Source organism: Rhinatrema bivittatum, chromosome 14 (assembly GCF_901001135.1).
Source record: "Rhinatrema bivittatum chromosome 14, aRhiBiv1.1, whole genome shotgun sequence".
Taxonomy (NCBI): Eukaryota; Metazoa; Chordata; class Amphibia; order Gymnophiona; family Rhinatrematidae; genus Rhinatrema; species Rhinatrema bivittatum.
Window position 1 is genome coordinate 80599234 of NC_042628.1, and position 27737 is coordinate 80626970.

Consider the following 27737-nt stretch of genomic DNA (forward strand, 5'->3'; position numbering starts at 1 on the left):
ATCCCTACAACGCACCCATTCAAGAACATATCACACCTGTTCTGCAATCCCTACAACGCACCCATTCAAGAACATATCACACCTGTTCTGCAATCCCTACACCGGCTTCCAGTTTCTACTGTATTCAGTATTAATTAGCAATTACCATGCCCAATTTATTGAATACTGGTGCCTCTCCATATTTCCTCAACTTGAAGCTTTATATAATTCCACCTGGCTCTCTTCAATCCTCCAGTCAAGGTCTCCTTGATAGATCCTATGTGAAACTGGGACCATCTAGAGCCTTTTCTACTGCTGCTCCTGGCCTCAAACTCATTCCTGGGATATTTAAAAACCTTGACAGACTCAAACTCCTTTAAAAGAGCCCTCAAGACTAATCTTTTTAAATTGGCTTTTGAAGACTGGAGGATAGCAAATGTAACCTCAATATTTAAAAAGGGCTCCAGGGGTGATCCGGGAAACTATAGACCAGTGAGCTTGTTTTCAGTGCCAGGAAAAATAGTGGAAAGTATTCTAAAGATCAAAATCACAGAAAATATAGAAAGACATGGTTTAATGGGACACAGTCAACATGGATTTACCCAAGGGAAGTCTTGCCTCGCAAATCTGCTTCATTTTTTTTAAGTGGTTAATAAACATGTGGATAAAGGTGAACCAGTAGATGAAGTGTATTTGGATTTTCAGAAGGCGTTTGACAAAGTCCCTTATGAGAGGCTTCTAAGAAAAGTAAAAAGTCATGGGATAGGTGGCAATGTCCTTTCATGGATTACAAACTGGCTAAAAGACAGGAAACAGAGAGTAGGATTAAATGGACAATTTTCTCAGTGGAAGGGAGTGGATAGTGGAGTGCCTCAGGGATCTGTACTTGGACCGGTGCTTTTCAATTTATATATAAATGATCTGGAAAGGAATACGATGAGTGAGGTAATCAAATTTGCAGATGATACACAATTATTCAGAGTAATTAAATCGCAAGCGGATTGTGATAAATTGCAGGAAGACCTAGCGAGACTGGAAGATTGGGCATCCAAATGGCAGATGAAATTTAATGTGGATAAGTGCAAGGTGTTGCATATAGGGAAAAATAACCATTGCTGTAGTTACACAATGTTGGGTTCCATATTAGGAGCTACCACCCAGGAAAAAGATCTGGCATCATAGTGGATAACACATTGAAATCGTCGGCTCAGTGTGCTGCAGCAGTCAAAAAAACAAACAGAATGTTGAGAATTATTAGGAAGGGAATGGTGAATAAAACGGAAAATGTCATAATGCCTCTGTATCGCTCCATGGAGAGACCGCACCTTGAATTCTGTGTGTATTTTTCAACATCATTTACAAGCGAGTTTCGTGAACAATCCTGGCAAGAACGTTTGGACACAAGTTTGAAGCTAAGTAATTTGTTTGTGTGTGATTAATTGGGCTTTTTCCAGGGAAAATAAGAGTATTTAACGGATATTCACAAATTATAAGAGAAGAAAAAATATTCACAGTGTTTTGAAATATTTTGATCATAAGGAGATTGGTGGGAGGTTAATGATTATACAAAAATCATTGGATTACCTGGTGAGTATCTTCTAATGAACATTAACAGTATGAAACCCTCACCATCCACCTTTAAAACTTTTTTTTCTAATATAGTGGGAGCTTGTTATCTAGTATTGGAACATAGTTTTTGCACTCACTTTGTGGTTTTTTTGTAAGTTTGGGAAGAAAATGATCACGTAAGACTAATTTAACCTTTTTAGGTTGGAGCTGAATAAGGCCAGAGGATGTGCATAGCCCCTCAGGAAACCTATTCTAAGTGTAGAGTGCAGCAAGACGGAAAGCATGGAGCCTGGAGTTAGTGAGGGAAGAGCAGGGCATTGATAAGAGTGGAGTTTATGAGGAGAGGCAATTATTTAAACGATTTCTCAGTTTGTTGGTAATAATTTGCCTTGTTGATTGAGTTTTAGTGCAGACAATTCTGCTGATCATTTCGGTAGAAAGATTGATAACATTCACAATGAATTCAGAAAGACAGAGGTACAACTTTGGGGAGTAAATTTTATTTTAATAAAATTTCACAGATCAGGATGCAGTCCTGAGGAATGGAGCTAAAAATTATAAAAATAAAAAAATGGAAATGAATCATGCATTGCCATTGATCCTGCTATGAATTTCATGCTATTACTATATACATTTCAGAACATGCTGAATGCTTGTTAGGCTTTCAGTTTTTAAATAAAAGGATCGCTGGATGGTACAAGCTCGATTCTGCATCGGCATTGCCCCCTTGCCTGTTTTTCTCCTTTAAGGGAGCGAACGCTTCAGCTGACCCCAGTTACTGCAGTTTTCGGCTGCAAGTCCACTTCTAGGTGGAGCTGTCTGGTTCCCTTGCCAACTAGGGTGCACTTCTGGCAGGGCCTTGAGTCAGCTGTACTGCAGCGGGATTAGGGAAAGCATTGCTGAGCCAGCACAGCTGACCTGTATTTTTAGCCTCTCCAAGCAAGGATTCCCTCCGAGCCCTTAGATACTCCCTGCTGATTGGCTGCCTGAGCAGCCAACCGGAGCTGAGCCGTGACATCCCCGAGTGCTGCCCAGGTTATAACCAAAATAACATGGTCTGAGCATGCAAGACTGCAGCATGTGGCGCTGAGGAGAGCGCCTGTGTAATTATACCGCTGTATCTGGTCATTCCTCACCTCTCCTGCTAATATTTAATAATTGTTATATGGTTGTAAAAGAAAACTCTAAATCTACTGTTAAACTAATGTATGAAAGAGATCTGCCCATTGACGAGGGAGCATTCCTGCACTTAGGTATTTCTCTAACCTGAGTGGGGGTTTGCTGCACTGTGATAGTGCACAGGGAAATGCCTTTTAATCCATTACTATAGTGGATTTTACCTAGGAATTTTATTTGCATCAGATAAATAGCTGTGCTGTAAGTAGAGTGAAAAGATTTGGGGTAATTTGCCTAAAATGGGGCACATGGTGCTTATGAGAGAGGAGCCCAGACAGGTGGCTTAGGCCCAAGATGCCATAAAACAGGTCCCTATGTTGCTTTCCTCTTCTGCTGCGCAATATAAACAGACTTACTGGCAGCAGCGCATAGCTGTAGCACTTACAAAAATGCATGCTTTAATTTAAAAGAAATAAAATAGAGCTTACATTAAAGCAGTTCTAAAGCTGCTTTTCATTGTCTTTAATAGGAAAGGAGAGAGTTGTTTAAGTAATTTCGGTTACATCACTAACGGGCCGATACAGTACAGTGCGCGCCGGCGGAGCGCACTGTTAACCCGCGATTGTATGTGCGTTTTCGACGGGCTAGCTTTACCCTTTATTCAGTAAGGAGTAATAGCCCACCCGAACCTAATAGCGCCCGCAACATGCAAATGCATGTTTCGGGCGCTATTAGGTATTCCCGCGCGATTCAGTAAGTAAAATGTGCAGCCAAGCCGCACATTTTACTTTCAGAAATTAGCGCCTACCCAAAGGTCGGCGCTAATTTCTCCAGGCACCGGGAAAGTGCACAGAAAAGCAGTAAAAACTGATTTTCTGTGCACCCTTCGACTTAATATCATGGCGATATTGTCGGAGGTCCCGAAAGTTTAAAAAAGTTATAAAAAAAAAATTGAAATCGGCCCGCGGCTTGAAAACCGGACACTCAATTTTGCCGGCATCCGATTTCCGAACCCGTGGCTGTCAGCGGATTTGAGAACAGACGACGGCAAAATTGAGCATCGGCTGACAAACCCGCTGACAGCCGCCGTTCCTGTCTAAAAGGAGGCGCTAGGGATGCGCTGGTGTCCTTAGTGCCTCTTTTTGCTGCGGGCCCTCATTTGAACACAGAATCGCGTGCACACCTGCTCTCCCGCGACTTTTACTGTATCGGCCCGTATATGCACTCAATGGCGGGCCAATATTGAACTGCTGTTCGGCTGCACAAGTTAGCCGGATAAAAACAAACAGGACAAAATATATTGAGACTCACTCAGCTCATACCTAGATAAATGTATAAATAAAAATCTATATGAACTAAACTATAATATTTTACATCGCATGTCGAAGCATTTCAACCAGTGTAGAATTGCCTTAGATACACAACTCTACCTTAAACAAACTCATTGAAAAGCTGAGGTGCACAGCAGTTACTGTGACTGGTGGAATTAAAAACTTGATGCCAATTGCCAATTAGCTTACAAAATAGTTTAACCAATGAAAATATTATATGATATAATCAACCTAATATAGAAAAAAGAATGACCATTTGATGCTAAATAAAGCCCATTGGGCGTAACTCTATGCAATGTATAAATCCATTCCTCTTCACATCTAAGCAATTACCGTGTTTCTCCGATAATAAGACAGGTCTTATATTCTTTTTTAGCTCCGAAAAAACGGCGAGGACTTATTTTCAGGGGATGCCTTATTTTTTTTCCATGATTGGTGAATGAGTACAAGGCTAAGCCCATCTCCTCTTTCATTCACCAATCAGATTCAATTTTCGGCCGAACCTTTTCGTTTGGCCTTCGTTATCGGCCCGCTGCGGGAAATTTCGTTTTCCTGCGGTTTGGGGGCGATTTTATTTTGTCTGCCCCCCCCTCCCCCGAAACGAAGCCCGAAACCCGTCTTAAAAGCTAGGGCTTATATTTCAAGCCCTACTCCAGAACTCCTGGACATCAGGCTAAGGCTTATTATTGGGTGGTGGTGGTGGTGTGGTTGTAGGCCTTGCCAGTAGCCTCCTGTGAAAGTGACCAGACAAGGACCCTAATCAGTGCTTCTCATATTTTGTATTGTAATTATGTATTACACACACACATTACATATATTGTGTGTATTACACATACACAATAAAAATACATATAATTTTGGATCCCTCAAAGTCACTCACCCTCTTGAGGGGAGAGCGGAGAGGGTAAAGAGAATAGAGGGATGGGGGTGGGGGGGGTAGGGAGTGGACCTTATATGCTTCCCCTATGGTGCCTCTCTTTTTGAATAGGGCTTGGCCTGGTCCAAGAGGTCTCAAGGAAAGAATAAATTTAACCTTCCTTTTTGCCTGCAAGGGAGAAACAAAAGTAAACCCCTAGGCAGGGAGGAAAAAAAAAAGAGAGGGCTACTTTGAAGGTCCCAGCTTCAAAAGAAACGTCCTCCTTTGAATGTCTAACCCGTAATACCTGCAGGGGTGCCCCAAGTGAATATCCCCTATTTCCCCAGACGTACCGAATGAAGCTGGATCTTCCATTGGTATTGGGGCTTGCCAGAGTAGGGGGGAGCTTCCATTAGAGGCCTGCATACCAAGGTAGTCTTGGCCAGTCTGGAGCTATCAATATCACCTTTGAGGGGGTGCATCCCCCCAATCATGTCTATCAGTGGCCAAGATGTTAGAAGGCTGTCCCTGGGCCAGCGCAGAATTAGAACATTTATGCTTTGATGTTGACTCGGGTTAGCATTAGATCCTCTCCTCCAGGCATCCCCAGCACGCCACTCCCATGTGGAATGCTTCTTGGCTGATTTTCCACTCTACTGGGTCCAGCCTGCACATTTTTCCTTTCTGCCACGGGTGCTGCGGATAATTGGGAAAGGTTTTCTTTTCCCATCCAGTTGAGTTATTCTGCTCATCTCCTCTGTCTAGGGCTGCGAGTTCCTCCCTGTTTGTTCACATATGCCACTGTCATGGTGACGTCAGAGTATTCTCTAACAGCTGGAAGGCCTGCAATGCTAGGCTTGATAGCCCTCAGTTCCAACCTGTTGAATGGCCAAAGTGCATCTTCCTTTGCCCAAATCCCACTGGCCAGCCATTCTTGATGGCGTCTGTGATGGTCTTACGACTGATGTAACGGTATAGAAAACCTAAATAAACTATGAACTATAAACTGTGTATGACCCAATCTAATATTTGGCCGGTCACGGGATAGTCCCACGACTGGCCACACTCACCCCAAGGAACCACCCGAGGCCAAGCCTTCATCTTTGCGGCTGGGATGCTGCCGCTATCATGCATGTTCCTCCCGGGGGGGGGGGGGGGGGGGGAGGGGAGGGGGATCTCTGGCTTCCAGTGGTGAAACTCATCCGAGCCTCTGTCTCCTCCAGTGCTCTGCCCCCTGGGGGCAGTTACCTTCTGTTCCCTATCAGGAGGTGTCTCTCCACTGCCTCAGGTCAATGGTCTACCTCTGAGCCCAACACTGGTTGTCAGCAAGAAAGACTGGATCTGTTCTTTGAGATCATGCCATGTACTTACGATCTGGATTGGCAATTGCAGGAAACAGGATACTGGCCTTGACAGACCTGTAATCTGATCCAGTATGGCATTTCTAACATAAGAACATAGGATTTACCGTACTGGATCAGATTAAAGGTCCGTCAAGCCCAGTATCTTGTTTCCAACATGGACCAATTTAGGTCGCACGTACCTGGTAAGTTCTCAAAAGGTTGATAATACTCCATGCTGCTTATCCCAGGGATAAGCAGTGGACTTCCCCCAAGTCCACCTTAATAACTGTTTATGAACTTTTCTTCCAGAAACTTGCCTAAACCTTTTTTTAAAGCCAGCCACACTAACAGCTTTCACCACATCTTCCGGAAACTAATTCCAGAGTTTAATGGAGAAATTACTTACCTGATAATTTCGTTTTCCTTAGTGTAGACAGATGGATACAGGACCAATTGGTATTGTGCTCTGCTGCTAGCAGATGGGAGACGGAGTCAGATTTAAAAGCTGACGTCACTCTAGATATACTCCTGCAGTAACCTCAGCTCTTCAGTATTCTCCTCGAAAAGCCGGTGTGGATATATCTTTGCTTAAATAATTTGATTAAACTTGAGTAAAACTTGAACTGGTTCAACTAATTTCCAAACTGGAGACCGCCAGTGCACTCAACCAATTAACGCAGACACTGGACAAACTGTGGGTGTCTTGAACTAGGGGTAGGCCGCGGCTTACCCGTATTTGCTTAGTCTCGAGGTTTGTTATCCGAGGTTCTTATTTACCGGGGCAGACCTGGGCGGGATGCTGAGTCCATCTGTCTACATTAAGGAAAACAAAATTATCAGGTAAGTAATTTCTCCATTTCCTAGTGTGTAGCCAGATGGAATCAGGACCAATGGGATGTACAAAAGCTACTCCCGGAAGGGGCGGGAGGCTGCCCGTGGCCCACTTAATACTGCCCTTGCGAAGGCTGAGTCTTTCCTGGGTCTGAACATCCAGGCAGTAAAACCTGGAGAAGGTGTGTATGGAGGACCACGTCACCGCCCGACAGATCTCGGCAGGAGACAGCAGCTTGGTTTCTGCCTGGGCCCTCGTAGAATGAGTCTTAACCTGCAGAGGTAAGGGTTTTCCTGCCTCTATGTAGGCTGCCTTGATTACTTCTTTGATCCAGCGGGCTATTGTCACCCGCGAGGTCGCTTCGCCTTGTTTCTTCCCACTGGGAAGAACAAGCGATCCGTTTTGCGCACAGATTCCAATCTTTCCAGGTATCGCACCAGGAGTCTGCCGACATTCAGATGGCGAAGAAGGAGAGAGTCTTCCGAGTCCTTATGTTCATCCGGAGCTGGTAGCAAGGTGGTTTGGCTCAAGTGAAACTCGGAAATGACTTTCGGAAGGAAGGAGGGGACAGTGTGCAGTTATATGGTTCCAGGTGTGAATCTGAGGAACGGTTCCCGACAGGATAGAGCCTGCAGTTCGGAGATGTGACGAGCTGAACATATTGCCACCAGGAATGCAGTCTTCAATGTTAAGAGGCTTGGAGACATACCGCCTGTTGGTCTGAAGGAAGCCCCAGCTAGGAAGTCTAATACTAGATTGAGATTCCATAGAAGCACCGGCCACTTTAGGGGTGGTCGGAGTTGTTTAACCCCTTTCAGGAAGCGGGACAAGTCCGAATGGGTTGATAGCTGGATACCGTCCACTTCTGTTCTGAAGCAGGCCAGTGCAGCTACTTGGACCTTGAGGAAGTTGATTGACAACCCCTTCTTCATACCGTCCTATAGGAGCTCCAGAATCATGGGAATCTTGGCTGTCCGCGGGAAAATCCCGCGGTCCTCACACCAGGCTTCAAATACTCTCCAGATCCGTATGTAAGACAGGGATGTGGAGAACTTGCGTGCTCGGTGCAGGGTGTCAATCACGGCCTTTGAGTAAACGCTTCTTCAGGCGAGTCCTCTCAAGGGCCAGACCGTAAGAGAGAATCGAGACGGATCTTCCGTGGAGAATCTGGCCCTGTTGGAGGTGGTCCCTGTGTGGAGGTAGGCACAGAGGGTTCCCCGCAAGGAGTCTTTGCAAGTCTGCGTACCATGGTCATCTTGGCCAATCCGAGGCCCCAGCGATTTACTATCAGTTGCAAGACTGTGGTCGACAGCGTCCATTCTCCCGGGTCCAGGCTCTCTCTGCTGAAGAAGTCTGCTGAGACGTTGACTTTTCCTGCGATGTGGGAGGCCGAGATCCCTTGTAGGTTTATCTCTGCTCATGCCATGAGAGGGTCTATCTCCAGAGACACCTGCTGGCTCTTGGTTCCTCCCTGGCAGTTGATGTAAGCAACTGTTGTCGCATTGTCTGACATTACTCGAATTGCTTTGCCTCTGAGTCTGTGGCTGAATTGCAGGCATGCTGGTCTGCCTGCCCGAGTTTCCAGGTGGTTTATGTTCCATTTCGCCTCTTCCTTGTTCCATTGTCCCTGGGCTCCCCACCCTCACAGGCTCGCATCCATGGTGAGCAAGATCCAGTTCAGTGGGGATAGGCTTACTCCTCTGCTTAGGTGGTCTTCCTGTAGCCACCACTGGAGCTGAGAACGTACATCTGCTGGTAGTTGGAGGCGAATTGAGTAGTCCTGGGACTGTGGGTTCCATCATTACAGTAAGGAGTGCTGGAGCGGTCGCATATGGGCCCTTGCCCAAGGGACGACTTCCAGGGTTGATGCATTGAGGCCAAGGACTTGAAGATAGTCCCATACCTTGGGGGGGGGGGGGGGTGCATTGGTCAGCAATCGTCATAATTGCTCAATCAGTTTCCTTCTCCTCGGGGGAGGGAGGAAAACTTTGTTCTGTTTGGTGTCAAAACGGGCCCCCAGGCACTCCAGCGATTGAGAAGGCTGCAGACTGCTCTTGCCCGTGTTCGTGACCCAACCGAGTTCCTGCTGGTCACCTGCCGGCTCTCTTCCGAAGATTTTGCCCTGATTAGTCAATCGTCCAGGTAAGGGTGTACCAAGATCCCGTCCTTCCTCAGTATTGCCGCCACGACCACCATTATTTTGGTGAAGGTTCTGGGAGAGGTTGCTAGGCCGAAGGGTAGTGCTCGGAACTGGTAATGGTGACCCAGTATCGCAAAGTGCAGGAAGCACTGGTGATCCTGATGGACTGGGATGTGAAGGTAGGTTTCGGAAAGGTCCAGGGAGGTTGGAAAATCTCCCAGTTGTACTGCCATTATTACGGAGCGAAGAGTTTCCATGTGGAAGGGTAGAACCCGTAGATGATGGTTGACGTTCTTGAGATCCGAGATGGGCCGGCAAGATCCTTCCTTCTTGGGAACGATAAAATAGATGGAATAGTGCCCTGTATTTTGTTGGGGCATGGGAACTGGAGTTATTGCCTTCAGACTGAGTAGTCTAGTTAGAGTGGTTTCTACTGCCAGTCTCTTGGAATGGGAGTGGCAGGGTGGCATCATAAATTTGTCTCGAGGGATGCTGCGGAACTCCAGAGAGTAACCTTCTCGAATGATGTTTAGAACCTATTTGTCTGACATTATCTCGACCCATCTTTGGTAGAAGAGGGTAAGTCAACCCCTATATCCTCTTCCTGTGGATAGGTCGGCCCAGTCTCATTGTGAAGCAAGGCTGGAGAATGCCCCGGGCCTGCTCCCCTCTTGATCTGTCTGTTCCGAAAGGGCTGGGACCTTCCGGAGGGACGAGGTGCCTGGAACTGTGAGTTCCTGTAGGGTCTAAAGCACTGCGACCCTCTGCCCTTGGTTCTTCTGGGGGAGGGATGCTGAGATCTTTTACTCCTATCTTCCGATAGCCGAGGCACTGGGGATTTGCCCCATTTGCTGGCTAACTTCTCCAATTCGCTTCCGAACAAGAGAGATCCTTTAAAAGGCATTCTTGTGAGATTCACTTTAGATGTCACGTCCACAGACCAATTCCATAGCCACTACCGAGGCAACGCCCCTGGATGAGGTGCGCACCAGGTCTGAGCTTGCATCTGTGAGGAAGACTGCTGCAGGTTCCATCGTCTCACCTGTACATGTTCCAGAGTTATTTGCCTCTCACGAGAGGAGCAAGCAGCAACGTGCCACCAGTGCGCAGAGGGAAGCAATCTGCAGCGTCATTGCTGTTGCATCGAAGGCCTGCTTAAGGATGGATTCCAATCGCCTGTCCTGAGTGTCCTTCAATGCAGCCCCTCCTTCAATGGGAATCGTTGTTCGCTTTGAAATGGCACAGACCATAGCGTCTACTTTTGGGAAACGCAGGCATTTCTTGGTTGCTGGTTCTAGAGGGTATAGAGCTTCCAAGGCCCAACCCCCTTTGAAGCTGGCCTCCGGGGCATCCATTCCAGGTCAATCGGTTCCTGGATGGCTTCCATCATCAGAAAGTAGCATGAGGCCTTTCGAAGGGACACCAAAATGGTGTTTTTCTTTGGTTCCGCCATAGGGTCCGTGCCAGGAATACCCAGCGACTTCAGAGATACCTAAGGGTCCCTCCCCCCAGTTGAGAATTCCTGAGGTTGATCTCCGATATCCCTCAGAGATGTGTGCCTTGGTCCGGTAGCTGGTTCCCGGCGTGGACAAGGGGTGGTAATTCATCCTTGTGGAAGAAACGAAGCATGGTTCGGTATGGTTCCATTCCTGGAAGGATTTCTCCTTCTTTTAGGGAGTCACTCTCATCATCTGATGTGTCTGGGGCCCTGTTAGGGAAGTTCTTAGTTAGGCAAGGCATGTCTCGAGGCATCCGAGCCAGGTCAGGAGGATCTTGTGCTTCCAGCAGGGGTTGAGCCTGGGGTGCAGCTGGGGCTGATTGTGCCTGAACGAAGGCTTGCAGCCCTTGGAAAAATTCCAACCAGGAGAAAGTCCTTGGGTCCATGTTAACCCCAGCGGGAGTCAGAGTAGGGGCCCCCGAGGTGCCCTCCTGTGGGGAAGCAATCTCGGAGATGCATAGGTCCGGGGAGCTATTGTCAGTAGTTCCGGAACCATCTCCCGACAATAAGGGGCCAGGCTTTGGTTTCCCCCTGGGCTTCTTCGCAATATTGACACAGGCAGGACTCCAATTCAGGCTGCGCGGCTCTTATGTGGCAGGCTTTGCAAAGAGTGCCTTCTGGCCTTCTTGGGTGCCGGTGCCAATGTCTCTGTGTTTGCGCACGTGCAGCTGTAAACACGGCTGTGCGTGTAGATATGTGCCTGGGCGCGCTCAGTTGTGCTTGTCTCAGTTGTACATGCTGCTGTGCACGCAGCTATGCTCTCGTCTGTATTGGATGCACGCAAGTTAGGCGCATCAGCCGTCCGGCCTGCACCGTGCGTACCGCCGGTTGAGAAGGGAAGATGGCGCCAATGACCCCCTCGTGTAAGATGGTGCCCCCCCGAGGGTCTCCACGTGTGTGAACTCTTGCACCTGATCTGGACCTAGCCCAACCAAGGATGCTCAACCCGATCGGTGCTCCCTTCTAACCTCGCCGGGGACAGATTCGGAATGGCACTCCGAATTCTGGAGGCCTGAATTTAAAGATTTTTTTCTTACCTGATCTCGGCGCTTACTGATGAAGGTAATTCCCTCTCTCCCTGCAGCTGGAGACTGTCCGACACACAATTACCTTCACTGTCACGCTCGTTTCTGCACCTGCTGCCTTTCAGCCACACTGGGGGGCTAAGTCCACGCCGGGAACCAGCTACCGGACCAAGGCACACACCTCTGAGGGATATCAGAGATCAACCTCAGGAATTCTCAACTGGGGGGAGGGACCCTTAGGTATCATCACAGGAGAGCAGGGCTAGATCTTCCTTAAGGTAAATTTTTTTCTTCTGTAATTCTTAACACTATTCTAAGTGTGTGGGTTAGTGTCTGCATCTGCTAGGAGACTGAGAGATACTGAAGAGCTGAGGTTACTGCAGGGGTATATCTAGAGTGACACCAGCTTTGAAATCCGACTCCATCTCCCATCTGCTAGCAGAAAAGCACAATACCCATTGGTCCTGAGTCCATCTGGCTTCACGCTAGGAAATTATGCGTTTAGTACAAAAATTATTTTCTCCTATTTGTCTTAAATATATCACCTAGTAGGTTCATTGAATGTCCCTATTCTTTGTACTTTTTGAAAGAGTAAATAACCAATTCACGTTTACCTGTTGCGCTCCACTCATTGCTATAAAAACAGAGACCTCAGCAGCAAACTTTTAAATAAAAAAAAAAAAAAGGAAACCCGAGGAACTACTTTGGGGAGAAGAGGTGGAGAGCACCTTCTCCCTGCTGAAACCAGCCAGCCAGAGGAATGACAGCAAGGTAGGGCAGGAGGTTGAGGTTTCCACCCACCTCCTGAGCCGCCCATTGAAACGGCCGTGAAGTGCCGGCTGGCGCGTGCACGAAGGGGCATGACAAAGGCGCATGCCCCTCTGTGTGAGCCTGAAGTGAATTTTTCTTCAACTCCCTAGTTTATCATTTTGTTCTCTATATAACAAAATTAAGTTTTCCTAATTTCTTACCCTTCAAACGCAAATCTACTAAATAAACGTCTACGATTTAAAAAATCCACAAAAAAAAAGAGAACATTCAGACCTCAAAAGAACAAACATTTCTCATCCAAAAGAAATGAAAAAAGTATGTAATACACATAAATCCAGCTAAAAATACCAAAACCTTAATGAATTCTACTCTGGTCTCATTCTTACACTTCTTCTACTCGATGTTCACTCTCTAACCAAAAATAAATCCCTCTCATAAATGTTCTCATAGAAGAACTTAACCCCGCCATATTTTGCATTACAGAAACATGGCTGAAAGAACATGACAACGTTCTCTTAAACCAAATCGAAAATCCAAATTATGAATTATTTCATTTCCCAAGAATCAAAAAAAAGAGGTCTTCTACTAATTTGCAAAAAAGAACAAACTCAAACTTTATAAAGTCAAAATAAATCCTCCTAATGAAGTTGCAATACTTAAATCACAAAAATTAAGCATCTGATATATAGTCCACCTAGATCTCTTCAAAAAAACTGCTCATCATTAATTGAACTCTTTACTAAATCCTTCCCAAATCAACTATAATTTTTGTGACTTCAACCTCCATGTTGACAATTCACAAAAAACAAATACATGCAAAATCTTCCTTCATACAATAGAAGCTATTAGCTGGAATCAATTTGTAACTAAACCAACACATAAAGCTGGTCACATTCTTGACTTAATGAAATTTGACATTTATTTTTATTTGCAAAAATTATCTCACAAAACTATTCCTTGGTCTGATCACCAACTGATTAAAGCTGATATTTACTTTGCAATCTTCACAACTATCATTTTCAAAAAAAACTTCATAACCAAATACAGGAAAAAAGTAGACCACATCAAAAACAAACTATCTGAACTAGACTTAGAAAACTCTTCACCTCCAGACCTTTGGCAAAATATAATAAATGAAACAGCAGAAGACTTCTGCCCTGAACAAATAAAAAGATCCAAACAAATACATATAATTCAAAAACAAATAATCCTTAGTACAATGAAGATCCACGACGAAACAGCTTCTTAGAAAATATGAGAAACAATGGAGAAAAAAAATCATCTACCGAACACCTAAATATCTACAAAACTCAAATACCGTGAACTAAATAACCACCAAAAAAAACATTATGCAAACCAATCAAGTCCAAACTCCTCTTTGAAACTGTATGAAACCTGTTCAAAGATCCTTCATAAATTCATGAGTTAGATAAAGTTTATTAAAGAATCTTGCAATGAATAAGCAAACTTCTTACTACAAAAAAACTCTCACATCTAATTTCCAACTTAACAAAAAGGTTTTCAAACCTGAAAATAATATGATTCAACTAAGATAGGTATCTTTTGACATTGTTTCTAAAATAGAAATTAACCAGCTAATTAACAAGATGAAACCTGCAACCAATCCTCTTGATCCGATTTCCTGCGAACACCCTAAAAAAAGTTAACACCTTAATTACAGCAATAATAATGATTCACTTACAATACAATATTTGTTATCACAAGAAAAAGTCCCCAATCTAATTAAGCAAGCTATTGTTAAACCTACCCTCAAAACCAAAACTGGTAAAACAGATGACTGGGACAATTACAGACCTATATCAAACTTGCCTTTCATTGCAAACATTTTTTAGAAAAAGCAGCTTTAATCCAATTAGAAAACTTCCTTGGTGAAAACAAAATCCGACATCCAAACCAATTTGGCTTCAGGAAAAACTGTTCAACAGAAAAATTACTAATTTCTTTAATCGGAAAACATTCTAAAAGGTTTTGATAATAATGAATCTTTTATTCTTCTTGACCTAAAAGCAGCATTTGACACTGTACACATGATCTTCTATAATCAATGATATTGGAACTGGTGGAAAAGTATACAACTGGTTCTCTTCCTTCCTAAAAAAAAAAAAAAAAAAAAAAAGATCCTTCCAAGTCAAAATTAGGCTACTAAATCTCAGACCTCTTTAAAATTGACACAGGAGTCCCTCAAGGATCAACCCTATCAGCAACTTTATTTAACATTATTTCCTTCCAATTTGTACTCTATTATCAAATTTAAACATAAAATTCTTTATATATGCTGACGATATTCAATTTTACATTCCTTTTGAAAAAACAGCAGCAACCCTAACCAAATACAAGAAGTTATCCAAAATTAGCTCTCTCTACTGAAATTGACTCAACACTAACAAAACCGAAATAATTTGGCCAAGAAAAGAAAATACATCTCCAAAACCTTCCATACTAAACTTAGCAAAAGCTGGTGAAGTCCATGACCTAGGAATTCAAATTGATGAAAACCTCAACATGAAAAAACATATTTCAAAGATAATAAAATCTGGCTACACCAAACTCAGAATGCTTCACCGTCTGAAACCTTTACTCATCTTCCAGGACTTCCGCACAATAATCTAGACTATTGCAATTCATTATTTCAAACTTAATTAAACCTCTTCAATTACTCCAAAACCTCTCTGCTAGAATTCTCACCGGAACTAGAAAATGTGACCCTATCACTCCCATCCCGATAGATCTTCATTGGCTTCCAGTAACCTTCCGAATCTAATACAAAGTATTATCAATTGTCTTCAGTATCATCAGTAATATTGATTCATCTCCTCCCAGAATTTCTTTATAACTCTACAATCCAACAAAAGAGCTAAGATCCCAAAACAAAGGCATTCTTTCAATACCCTCCAACAATACTGCTCATCTCACCCAAATCGGAAGTCATCTGTTTTCTATTGCCGGTCTCTCGCTACCTAATCCACTAAGACTAACAAGAGAAAAAAAGAAAATCAAAGACCTAAAAACATGGCTCTTAAAAAAAAAAAAAAAAAAAAAAAAGCCTATGAACTCACCTGAAACTATTCAAATATACTTTGTAAAAAAACTGATGTCACTATTCATTTTTGTTGACTTGTATACTTTCTTAAACTTCCTGTTTAAATAATTTCCTTGGAATTATTATCCATTGTAATAATTGATAATTCCACTATTCTCATATCCTTTTCATACTTTTATATTAATGCATTTTGAAATTTACAATCTTTCTAAAATGTAATTCTTTGCTATCTTTGTAAACCATTGTGATCTACTTTTGGAATGACAGTCTATAAAAGGCTTAAATAATCTGTCATATCTCAGCTCAGCTGTCTCCTCTCCAAATTCAAGAGCCCTAACTCTTTAACCTTTTCTCATAGGGGAATTGTTCCATCCCCTTTATCATTTTGGTAACCCTTCTCTGTACCTTTGTCTTTTTTAAGATGTGGTGACCAGAAGTGCACGCAAGACTCAAGGTGCGGTCAAAGCATTGAGCAGCAGGGCCCTATGATATTCTTGTGTTATTCTCCATTCCTTTCCTAATGATTCCTAGAATTCTATTTGTTTTCTTGGCCACCAGCACACACTGAGCAGAGGATTTCAACATATTATCCACAATGATGCCTAGATCATTTTCTTATGTTCTTAAGATTAAGAAAGGCAGGTACCCAAGCATTTTCATGTGCAGCATCCAGAACTGGGAATCACATGCCTAGGGTACTGAGAGCAAATACAGCTCCCCATGTTTATATCTGAAAGCATGGGTGTTCCTGCAAGCCTCTGATAGAAAGGTTTAGCGAGTTGTGAGTAGGGTTTCTAGTCTAGCAATACAGGCACAGTTTTATTGGGAATGTGATAGGTTATGGATGAACACGTTTGCTATATATGCATAGAAAGGGTAATTTTTGTAGTAAAATCTACACCTGTTGCATGCAGATTTTACTGCTAATTTTCAAAGCGATGTTAGGCATATAAAATGTCTTTGAAAATGGAGGAGCAAAATCCCCTAAGAACATGCCATACTGGGTCAGACCAAAGGTCCATCAAGCCCAGCATCCTGTTTCCAACAGTGGCCAATCCAGGCCATAAGAACCTGGCAATTACCCAAACACTAAGTCTATTCCATGCTACTGTTGCTAGTAATAGCAGTGGTTATTATCTAAGTCAACTTAATTAATAGCAGGTAATGGACTTCTCCTCCAAGAACTTATTCAATCCTTTTTTAAACACAGCTACACTAACTGCACTAACCACATCCTCTGGCAACAAATTCCAGAGCTTAATTGTGCGTTGAGTGAAAAAGAACTTTCTCCGATTAGTTTTAAATGTGCCCCATGCTAACTTCATGGAGTGACCCCTAGTCTTTCTACTATCCGAAAGAGTAAATAACCGATTCACATCTACTCGTTCTAGACCGCTCATGATCTTAAAGACCTCTATCATATCCCCCCTCAGTCGTCTCTTCTCCAAGCTGAAAAGTCCTAACCTCTTCAGCCTTTCCTCATAAGGGAGCCGTTCCATCCCCTTTATCATTTTGGTTGCCCTTCTCTGTACCTTCTCCATCGCAATTATATCTTTTTTGAGATGCGGCGACCAGAATTGTACACAGTATTCAAGGTGCGGTCTCACCATGGAGCGATACAGAGGCATTATGACATTTTCCGTTCTATTCACCATTCCCTAATAATTCCCAACATTCTGTTTGCTTTTTTGACTGCTGCAGCACGCTGAACCAACGACTTCAATGTGTTATCCACTATGACACCTAGATCTCTTTCTTGGGTTGTAGCACCTAATATAGAACCTAACATTGTGTAATTATAGCATGGGTTATTTTTCCCTATATGCATCACCTTGCACTTGTCCACATTAAATTTCATCTGCCATTTTGATGCCCAATTTTCCAGCCTCACAAGGTCTTCCTAGTTGAAGTTACACACAGGAAGTTACATCTGCTCCTAGCAGTGCAGAGTTTCTGCAAGTTATGCACAGAATTTTAAAAATTAATCTGCATGAAAGTCCTATTCCCGCCCCAACTCCACCTCCCAGAATTCCCACCACATCTGCACATAAAGTACTTGTGCAATCAGTTACACACATACTCACCAAGATTATTTTTAAACTACTTACACTCATATGATCAAGTTTTATGCATTTAAGTGGCTTTGAAATTACTCCAATAAAGATGATATTGTGGTGCATGCATTATTTACTCACTTTTCAAAACCAAGCAGAGTACCGCAAAAATTTGTGGGTACATTTCTCTGCATATTTTTTGCTCCTGGGGGGAGTGCAAAATTTGCATGGAATTCCCCTCCTCTGCAGAATTTACGATTTTCACGCAAAATTTGGGAGAAAGACCCTGTAGACACCAAGTGGAGCCCATCCTGCTCACGGTGAAGAACAGGGAGCCAGAATCAGCAGAGTACATCCTGCTCGCAGCAAAGATCAGCAGGCCGCAAATGGAGCCCGTCCCGCTCACGGTGAAGATCAGGGCCGCAAAAGTCAGCTGGATGCAAGCGGAGCCCATCACTCTCACAGCAAAGATCAGCAAGCCCAGCAGCAGAGAAGGCCTAGTGTGAGTGGCAAGAAAACTCATGAGCCTGTGTGAGAGAGAGGGATTGTGTGTGTTTATGAGGAAGGGTGCATGATTGAGTGTGACTGGGAGCCTGTGTGAAAGTGGGTGTGGGGTTGTGTCTGTGTGTGTGTGTGAGAGAGGTAGCCTGTGCGAGGGGGAGCCCGTGTGAGGGTCCAGACTGAGGGAGCCTGTATGACGAGAGAGAGGGAGCTGTGAGGGGGAGGGATGTGTGAGAGGTACAGAAGGGGTGTGTGTGAGAGAGAGAGACAAAAGGAGCCTGTGTGTGTGTGTGTGTGTACGAGAGGAAGCCTGTGTGTGTGTGAGAGTGGGACAGAGTGAGCCTGCCTGTGAGTGTGTGTTTGTGAGAGAGGTAGCCTTTGCGAGGGTGTGAGAGAGAGAGGGGGGGAGCCTGTGTGAAGGTGCCAGACTGAGGGAGCCTGTATGACGAGAGAGAGGGAGGGGGGGATGTGTGAGAGGTACAGAAGGGGTGTGTGAGAGAGAGAGAGAGACAAAAGGAGCCTGTGTGTGTGTGTGTGTGTGTGTGTGTGTGTACGAGAGGGAGCCTGTGTGAGGGTGGGACAGAGTGAGCCTGCCTGTGTGTGTGTGTGTGAGAGAGAGAGGGGGAACCTGTGTGAGGGGGGTGCATGAGAGGGCCAGAGGAAGCTTATGTGAAGGGCTATATGAGAGAGGCATCAAATTGTGGGAGTGGAGGGCTGGTGGATGGACATAGAGTGGAAGGAGTTGAGCCTGGAGGAGAGAGATGGTGGAAAGTGAGGAAGTTGGGGCCAAAGAGCAGAGTGAAAAACTTCTGGCCAGGGGATTAGGGAGAGAGAGAGGTGAAAGGGAAACTCTGCATCTTTGAGTAATAACTTTTCTGGATTGCATTTCAAATTGCTCAAAGACTGTGATGTATATTGTGTTATTTTAAGCAATATAAAGAATGCAGAACTTTGCAAAATTTTACATTTTATGTGCAGAATTCCCCCAGGGGTAAGATTTTGCACCAGTTATCAAAGAGAAATTACATGCATAGGTTCCCTTTGAAAACTGCTTAATTAAAAAAATACCAGGAGAGATCTGCATCTGCTTTTCTGCAGATGCTTTTTCCCTGAAAAACAGCACTTTTTTATTTTATTTTATTCAGAACTCCTACGTGGATTACATTCCGGTACTGTAGGTACGTCCCTATCCCCAGAATGCTTACAATCTAACAGGCCGATGCAGTAATCTTCCAGATTTTTTTTTTTAATTTTTTAATTCCTGATGCAGTAAGTTAATGCTATACCAAGGCATTGGGAGTTTAAAAAAAACAAAACAGAACACGGTAACCTTTAAAATGTGAGCTTGGCACAGGTCGAATACACATTTTAACTCAGAAGGGAGGAGACATTCCTGACAGGCTTCACTTAGAGAATAGCCACTGCCATTAGCAATGGTTACATGGGATATACTTAGTTTTTGGGTACTTGCCAGATTCTTATGGCCTGGATTGGCCACTGTTGGAAACAGGATGCTGGGCTTGATGGACCCTTGGTCTGACCCAGTATGGCATGTTCTTATGTTTCTTAGGCTACTGCTGCCACAGCAAACTAGGCCAGATAGCTAGATAAGACAATTCAGTATTTATCCGGTTAAATGGCAGTGGCTACCAGCGCTTACCCAGAGAGTTTGACTGTTTTTGTAACCTTTTTCTTGTATTATTTTTAATTTTTTTTTTCATAGCACTGGAAACTTAATTCCAGCTTTGACCAGGGGTTAAGTTTCCAGCGCTAAAATAGGCACACTGGCCAGATGCAGTCTCTCTGCATCAGAGGACCACTGCTTAATGGACTTATTTGTATCATCAGTAGGTTTTGTGCACATAAAATGCACGCTGAAATGAAAAGCCTTCGGCCCACGGCACCTTTCTGCACCAGCCTGAGGCAGTGGAGGATAAAATGACGCCTAAGATCACAAGAAGCAGCAGCAGGATTTAAACGCTGGTTCGCAGCACAGTGCCCAAACCATTAAGCTACTCCGCCACGCCATATCTGAAAATGCAAAGCTACATTTTCAAAAATGCAAAAATGACATGCACTGCTTCCTCCCCCAAGCTAACCCCATGGGCAAAAAGGAGGTGCAGACTTGACAGCCCAAAACCAAGTAAATTTGAAAATTGCCTGCCACGTGATTTATATTCTCTCTCTATTTTATGTATGGTAATTATGTATTTTGTGTGCTGATTTAAAATGAGACTTTTTTTTATATGCAGTACGTTGCACTGAGTGTTAGGGAAGATTATGTTATTTATAAATATAAATAACGAAATGAGAATAAATCATAGTGAGAAAATAAGAAAAGCCATGCTGGGTCAGACAAAGGTCCATCCAGCTCAGCATTCTGCCTCCCACAATGGCTAGCTCGGGTCAGATGCCCAATAACTGAACTCCGAGGGCTAATCACCATTTATGGACTTTCCTTCAGCAACTTGTCCAGTCTTCCTTTGAACCCCACTATCTTAGTTGCCTTGACCATGCTTGACTGTGCGCGGAGTGAAAAATACCTCCTGCGATTTGTTTTCAATCTGCCGGGTGCTAGTTTCATGGATGTTTGAAAGGGGAAATAATCGTTCCCTATTTACTCTTTCCACCCTCTTCTCAGTCATCTCTTTTCCAAGACAAAGAGTCCTGATCTGTTTAGACTTTCTTCCATCCCCTTCCTCACGGGGCAGGAGCCGCTGCTTAGGTGCCAAACACGATGGCTGCTGCAGAGCGAAGGAGGTGCATGCAGGGAGCAAAAGCCTGTTCTGTGTCTCCGGGGGAGTGGAAGCAGGAAGAGACTTTCACTGTGGCTTGCACGGTGCTTCAGTAACTCTTCTGTCTTCTTTCTCTGATCAGCAGCTTGCTGGAAGGGAGTTTGCTGCCAGGCAGACAGTGGGTGAGAGGAGAAGGCTAATAACGTCTGACGGTTGTGCAGAGGTTTTTCTGTACTTCAGTACCTCTTAGGACAAACCTGTGCTTGGGGATTGGAGGTGGGAAAGGAGAAGCTGCTGAGCTTAAGTTCAGGGAGATACTGGTGCTAAGTGGAGCATGGGCCACAGAGGGTACCAATTTCTGATTTTGCTTAGTTGATCCTGGAAAGTGGTATCTTTCTGCAAATATGCTGTCAACTGCATGCTGTCGCACCCCTCCCGACCCCAGTACATGCAACGGAGTTGACTCCCCACCCCGCTAATCCACAACCATGTCTGGCATCAGTATTTCAGCTCCCCGCCACCCTAGTTCCCAGCAGTCCCCTCTGAAATCCCTTCATCCCCAGCCTGCCAACGTCAATCACCTGAGCCAGCCATCAATCCTGCTCACCTTGCTGTCTGCTGCTGCCATCCCTGAAACCGTTGGCTTGTGGTCCAGCTCTGCACAGCTCACAGTGAGTTTCAGCCATGCTGTGGGGGTTTAATCAGCCCCCGGTCGGACGCGCGTTTTCGACACGCTGTTTTTACCTCTTATACAGTAAGGGCTAATAGCGCGTCGAAAACGCACGGCCAACTCCCCCCCCCCCTCGAAACTAATAGCACCCACAACGTGCAAATGCACGCTGATGGCCCTATTAGTTATTCCTGCGCGATACAGAAAGCAAAATGTGCAGCCAAGCCGCACATCTTAATTTCGGCTGGCACCAGGAAAGTGCACAGAAAAGCAGAAAAAAAAACTGCTTTCTTGTACACCCTCCGTTTTAATATCATAGCAATATTAAGTCGGAGGCCCCAAAAATAAAAAAAAAAAATTAAAAATCTGCCCGCGGGTTGGAAGACTGCGTCCATTTTCCAAACCCGTGGCTGTCAGCGGATTCGAGAACCAACGCCAGTAAAATTGAGCGTCGGCTGTCAAACCCGCTGACAGCCGCCGCCTCCTTTGCATGCGGGCCGATACTGAAACGCGCGCCCAGGACACTGGCCTGTGCGTGCGTCGGGAGAGCGGGCGCTCGCCGGCTCTCCCGCACTTCTTTCTGTATCGGACGCAAATGAGAGCTAAATAAGGCGATGGGGCAGGATGGGATGCATCTGAGGGCAATGAGGGAAAAGTCCTGGCAGCCACTGGCTGACCTTGCAATGCTTCTTTAGAGCCATGAGTAGTTCCAGAGGCCTGGAGAGAGGCGGAGGTGGTCCCTATTCATAAAATAACTAGAGGCTGGCTAGTTTGACCTCTGTGGTGAGCAAATTAATCAAATCGCTGCTAAAAACAGAGGATAGCGCACTTTCTGGAATCCAATCTACTGCAAGATCCAAGGCAACATTGTTTTACCAGAAATAGATTTTATCAGATGAATCTGAACAATCTCTTTGATTGGGTGACCACAAAGCGCAGTTGCTTACCTGTAACAGGTGTTCTCTTAGGACAGCAGGATGTTAGTCCTCACATGTGGGTGACATCATCAGATGGAGCCCAACATGGAAAACCTTTGTCAAGAGAGGCATTGGCCACCGTACGCCGGGAGGAACCGGCAGCAGCCCAGGGAACCGCAGGCAAGGGTGCCTGGTCCCCGAGGTCTCGGAGGACCTGGGATCGCTCCGATGGAGGGCATCTGTGGTCGAGGAGGCATCGAAGGCCTCTTGGGCACCGGTTGCGTCGGTAGGGCACTAAGAAGGTTCGAGCATCGATGGCGGGGGCCGGTGACACCGGTAGCTCGACCCTCTGTAGCGCTTTGAGCACCGCTGACTGCACCTTGTGGTTCAGCTCTTCCTGAAAGTGCTGGGTGGTCAGGATTGATGGAGGGGGGACGAGGTATCGCCGGGACATACTCGGAAGGACGGCGCCCAGCACTGTTGCCAGTGGGGAACACTTTGGGCTACCAGGGACACCAGAAGATGGGGCTTCTGGGGGCCGGTGCCGCTTTGCTGGCGGCACCGGCCCCCAGAACTGTGGTGAGACAGTGACCAGTGTCTATGCTTCCTGGGTTTCCAGCACTCGGCCCGGTCTTTCCCCAGCGCAGAGGATGACAAGGACCCCCGAGGATCGATACCCCTTTCCCCGATCCTTAAGGGTACTGGAGAGCGGGACTTCCAGGGGAAGGGACAGGGATGGTTCCCCATGGTCCTTTGGTGTCGAGGATATCAAAGCCGAAGCCGATTTTTGAGAGCTGAAGAGCTTCTCCATTTTGTCCAGGCACGTTCAACACACTTTGGGGGTCATTTGTCTCACAAACGACCCCCCCGGATGTTGTGCAAGGCCCCCAAACTCTCGAGAAAATAAGAAAAGAAGAGCTCCACGAACCATGAGGCAACTTCCCCGTGGAAAGGAAGAGACTGAAGAGGTTCCTCACATAGACGCATGGATAGTAACACGCTAGGCATGCTCAGAGAGCTGGTCAAAGCTTCTCGAAACTGACACCCATACATGAGGATCACCATCCTGCTTGTCCTAGGAGAATGTTAGATATATTCAAGCAGCAATAGCATGTTACATAAAACACTTGAATAGGGGTTCATCCGTGTAGCGATAGAACGCCACATGATGATGATGATGATGATGGCTGATTTTTCCTCTGATTGGCTGGGATATTTGAATATAGGGGCATGAGATCGTTTGTAGAGTTGGAATGCCATGGATGGCAGGCAGTGCTTAGTCATTTTTGGTGAAGAGATGTTGTTGGTCGAACAATTGTAAGTAATCACTGCAGTTATGGATATTGATTATTGTATATTAGACCCTTTGTTAAAAGAGCTTTCTTTTGTGTTTTGGACAGCGTCATAGGAGGCAATAATAACGGCACTTTTTTGGATTCATTTATGTCAAATTGTCAGATCGTATCTTCATGGTTATGAAAGACCTATTGTGGTAATTATTCCTTTAAGGGATTAATTTAATGTGGCAATTCTGATACTTGGCATTTTATACTGGCTGGTCTTGTTTATTATAGGTTTGCATGTTCCCCCTGAGGAAGCCTGACAGGGTGAAACGAGGGTCCCTTGCCATGTTAAGAGTTGTATTGCTATATTCAGAAGAAAAGGGAAACTGTTTTAGTGAAGATATAGTTGTTTCAACGTATTGGGAAGACGAGGAAGATCGTTTTCACGATGACTTTTAGAGGAGAAAGGGAAGATTTTTTATTTTAATACAAGTTTTCTTGATACATTTGGAAAACAATTTGTAAGATATGGTATACATTTCCTTGACATATTTGGAAAATAATCTGCAAGATATGTTATAGAAGGGTTTGAATTTATGCCATTGTATATGTAATCAAAACATCTTTTTGAAGACATACGATATAAACTGAAGCTTTGATGAATGTTATTAATAAATATATTTGTATTATGGTATTTTAGAGGAATTTTTTTGTGTATCCTGTTTTTCAGGTATGAATGTGGTATGATTGGGAAGATTTAGGTTATATATATATATTGCATTTATCTAGGAAACTGCTATAATAAAATTTTGCATGAGTTCTGTATTACTTTTGTGAATTTTTTCACTCTCCTTAAGTGATGTTCCAGGTCTGAGAGTTCTTTGTTGATGTGGCACTGTCTGTTGTACAGGATGCTGATTAGGTGACTGAGTAGTTTCTTGGAGAGCACAATGCGTCTTCAGAGATTTTAGAGGATTTTTTCAGCTCTTCTGTATTCCCCCATCCCCATATGTTTTACCCACCTCTGTACTGGACTCTGCCCTTGAAAGCTCATGCCTCAATAAATTGGTTAGTCTGTAAGGTGCTACCTCTGCTTCTTGGCATTTTGGGGTTAGAAACTGGCTGAGTGGGAGGTGACAAAGGGTAGAGGTAACTGGAGTTTATTCAGAGGAAGAGAGGCATTAATAGTTGTGTGCCTCAGGGATCGATCCCTGGACTGGTTCTTTTCAATATTTTCATGAGTGACCGTGTAAAGATGGCCAGGAAAGGTTTGCTGCTGATTACAAAATCTCCAACAGGGATAGACAACCAGGAAGGTGTGAAAAATATTAAGAGGGATCTAGTAATGCTCGATGAATGGTCTAGGGTCTAACAGTTAAGATTTCAGGCTAAAAATGCAGAGTAATGAATGCATTTAGGCTGCAAAAGCCCAAAGGAGAGATTCATTGGAGTGAAATTCTTCTAAATATGAAAAAAAACCAGCGAGATATGGGGTTAATTGGCTGCACCGAGATAGGCGGAAGCTGATATTGCCCCTGCATAAGTCCTCGGTAACACCTCATTTGGAATAATGGCCTGAGGAGCCCACAGTCTCATGGGTGAAGCCAAGGGCCTATGCCGGCTGCTGGCACAGACATGGAGGCAGGCCAGACTGAAGCTTCCCCAATACCAGTCGCCTCCCCCTTAGATTCTGGCGGGACCCTACAACAAGGAACAAGATGAGAGTCCAAGACATGCCAGAGTCATGGCAGGCAGCTAACAAGAATGGTCCGGTCAGATCCAGGCAGCAGGCATCAGAGATGAGATCCAAGTCACAGTCAGAACCAGGACCAGGGAGTCAAGCCAAAGGGAACAGGAAGACAGAGGATCAGTCAGAGAAGACAAGGACTAGCAAACAAACAAGGCAAAGGTAAGGAACCGAGCACAGAGAAGACAAAGCAAGAAGCGAGAGAAGGAACAAGGAGCAAAGCACAAGACACAGTAAGCGACACTCAATGGAGCACAAGGACACCAGGAAACCTGCCACTTTTCTGGGACCCAAGGAAGCAGCGTAGAGCTGGAGATATAAATAGGTTCTGGCTCCCCTACAGAAAAGGAGCAGAGCTATTACCAGCATAGATCATGTCTAGTCCAAGAGCTTCTGGAGGAAGCAGCACATAACAGAGAGTGCCGGAGCTGCTTACCCTTACACAACGGCAGCAACATGGCCTTGACTTTTTGCAATTTTCCAGGCTGGGAAGATGACCAAGGTTGTCCCTAGCTCCTCTTTTTTGACAGGAGCGGCGGCTGTCAGTGGGTTTGACAGGCGACGCTCAATTTTGCCGGCGTCGGTTCTGAAACCCGCTGACAGCCATGGGTTCGGAAACCGGACGCCGGCAAAATTGAGCGTCCTGTTTTCAACCCGTGAGCCGATTTCAAATGTATTTATTTTTTACTTTTTTTTTTTTTTTTTAAACTTTCAGGACCTCCGACTTAATATCGCCATGATATTAAGTCGGAGGGTGCACAGAAAAGCAGTTTTTACTGCTTTTCTGTGCACTTTCCCAGTGCCCAGAGAAATTAGCGCCGACCTTTGGGTAGACGCTAATTTCTGAAAGTAAAATGTGCGGCTTGGCTGCACATTTTGCTTTCTGAATCGCGCGGGAATAACTAATAGGGCCATCAACATGCATTTGCATGTTCGGGGGGGCGTCCTACGTGAGTTTTCGACCCCTTACTGAATAAGGGGTAAAGCTAGCGCGTCCAATCGCGGGATAACAGTGCGCTCCGCCGGCGCACACTGTACTGTATCGGCCTGTGTGTGACTGCCTGTCAGCCCCACTATTTCTCTCATTATTGGTTTACTTATCATGCTGGCTTCCTGTATCTCACCTGTGTCTGCCTTTGGTGAACCACTGATGGAGGGGGAAATGGCAAAAGAGTGAAAGGATGTGGGGGTGGGGAAGAGTTAGTGATCATAAGGAGAAAAAGGAGATTGAGCTTGCAGAGAAAGGCAAGGGGGTGAGTGGATTGAAGGTTGGGGAAGGCAAGTTAGTGAGGCGGCTGTGGGAAGGCAATTGTGAGAGGGACCAGATTGGAGGGGCCGTGGGTTTTGTGGTCAAGAGGTAGGGAGGAGAGTATGAGAGAGGGGACCAAAGTTGTTGAGAGGTTTGGATAAGAGTATTGGAGGGACTACAGAGTCTGAGTGAGATGATCAGCGTGGGGGGGGGGGGGGGGGGTGACTGGTGGGAGGTTGGGAAAGAGTAAATAAGGGGGATAGGAGATGAGTAAGGAGAGCAGACAATATAACTCCCTTCCTTTCTCCCCCCCAATCAGAGGAGGCTGAGAAGAGTGAGCTCTATCCCCAAGGCTCAAAGACCAGACCTGTAGTTTACTGGCTAAGGAGGAGGAGGACAAAAGCTGCTGGAGAAGGTAAATTTGGCAGGAAGCATTAGGATCACTCGGTGTGGGAGAAAGACCACTGAGAGATTCATAGTTGGGCCAGAAATGGAGGACAAGTATACCCAGGGCAGAAAGGAGGAGGAGGAATAGGGTAGAGAGCTAGGGCTTCTCTCTGCTCTTCCTTCTCCTCTATCCCCAGCCATCCTTTGCCCACCGGAGCTTATAAAGTGAAAAATGGCTGGAGTTTGTGCAATGGTGGGGACTGGGATAAGGAGAAAGGTGGCGTATGTTTGCACGAATGTGTGTAAGAGAAAGAAAAGAGTCCTCATTCCAGCCCTGGTCCTGTCTCCTCACGTAGGTCACATCCTGTTCCGTCCCACAGGCCCACTTCCATTTTGTCTACAAAGTAAGTGCTGCTCAAGAGTAATCTTAGGAAATATTTATTTACAGAGAGGATGGTGGAGGCAAAAACTGTATCTGAATAAAGCCACGGGATCTCGGAGGAAGTGATGGGAATTGTAAGGCTGTTAGGTGGATGCGCAAGATAGATAGGCCCTACAGTCTTCTTCTGCTGTCACGTTTCTACGGACTACAAAACAACTTCATATGCAAGTTTTCTTTACAAATCAGGATGCAACGGTATAAAGTCCCACTGTACAGAAAACCTTTGCATAT

General features: G+C 45.1%; 1 protein-coding gene across 2 annotated transcripts in view; it reads right to left on the reverse strand.

Moving 5' to 3' along the window:
• LOC115075765 (dual specificity tyrosine-phosphorylation-regulated kinase 1B-like) overlaps positions 1 to 27737 on the reverse strand; it is a 232770-nt gene that overhangs the window by 141164 nt on the left and 63869 nt on the right. The window lies entirely within an intron of this gene.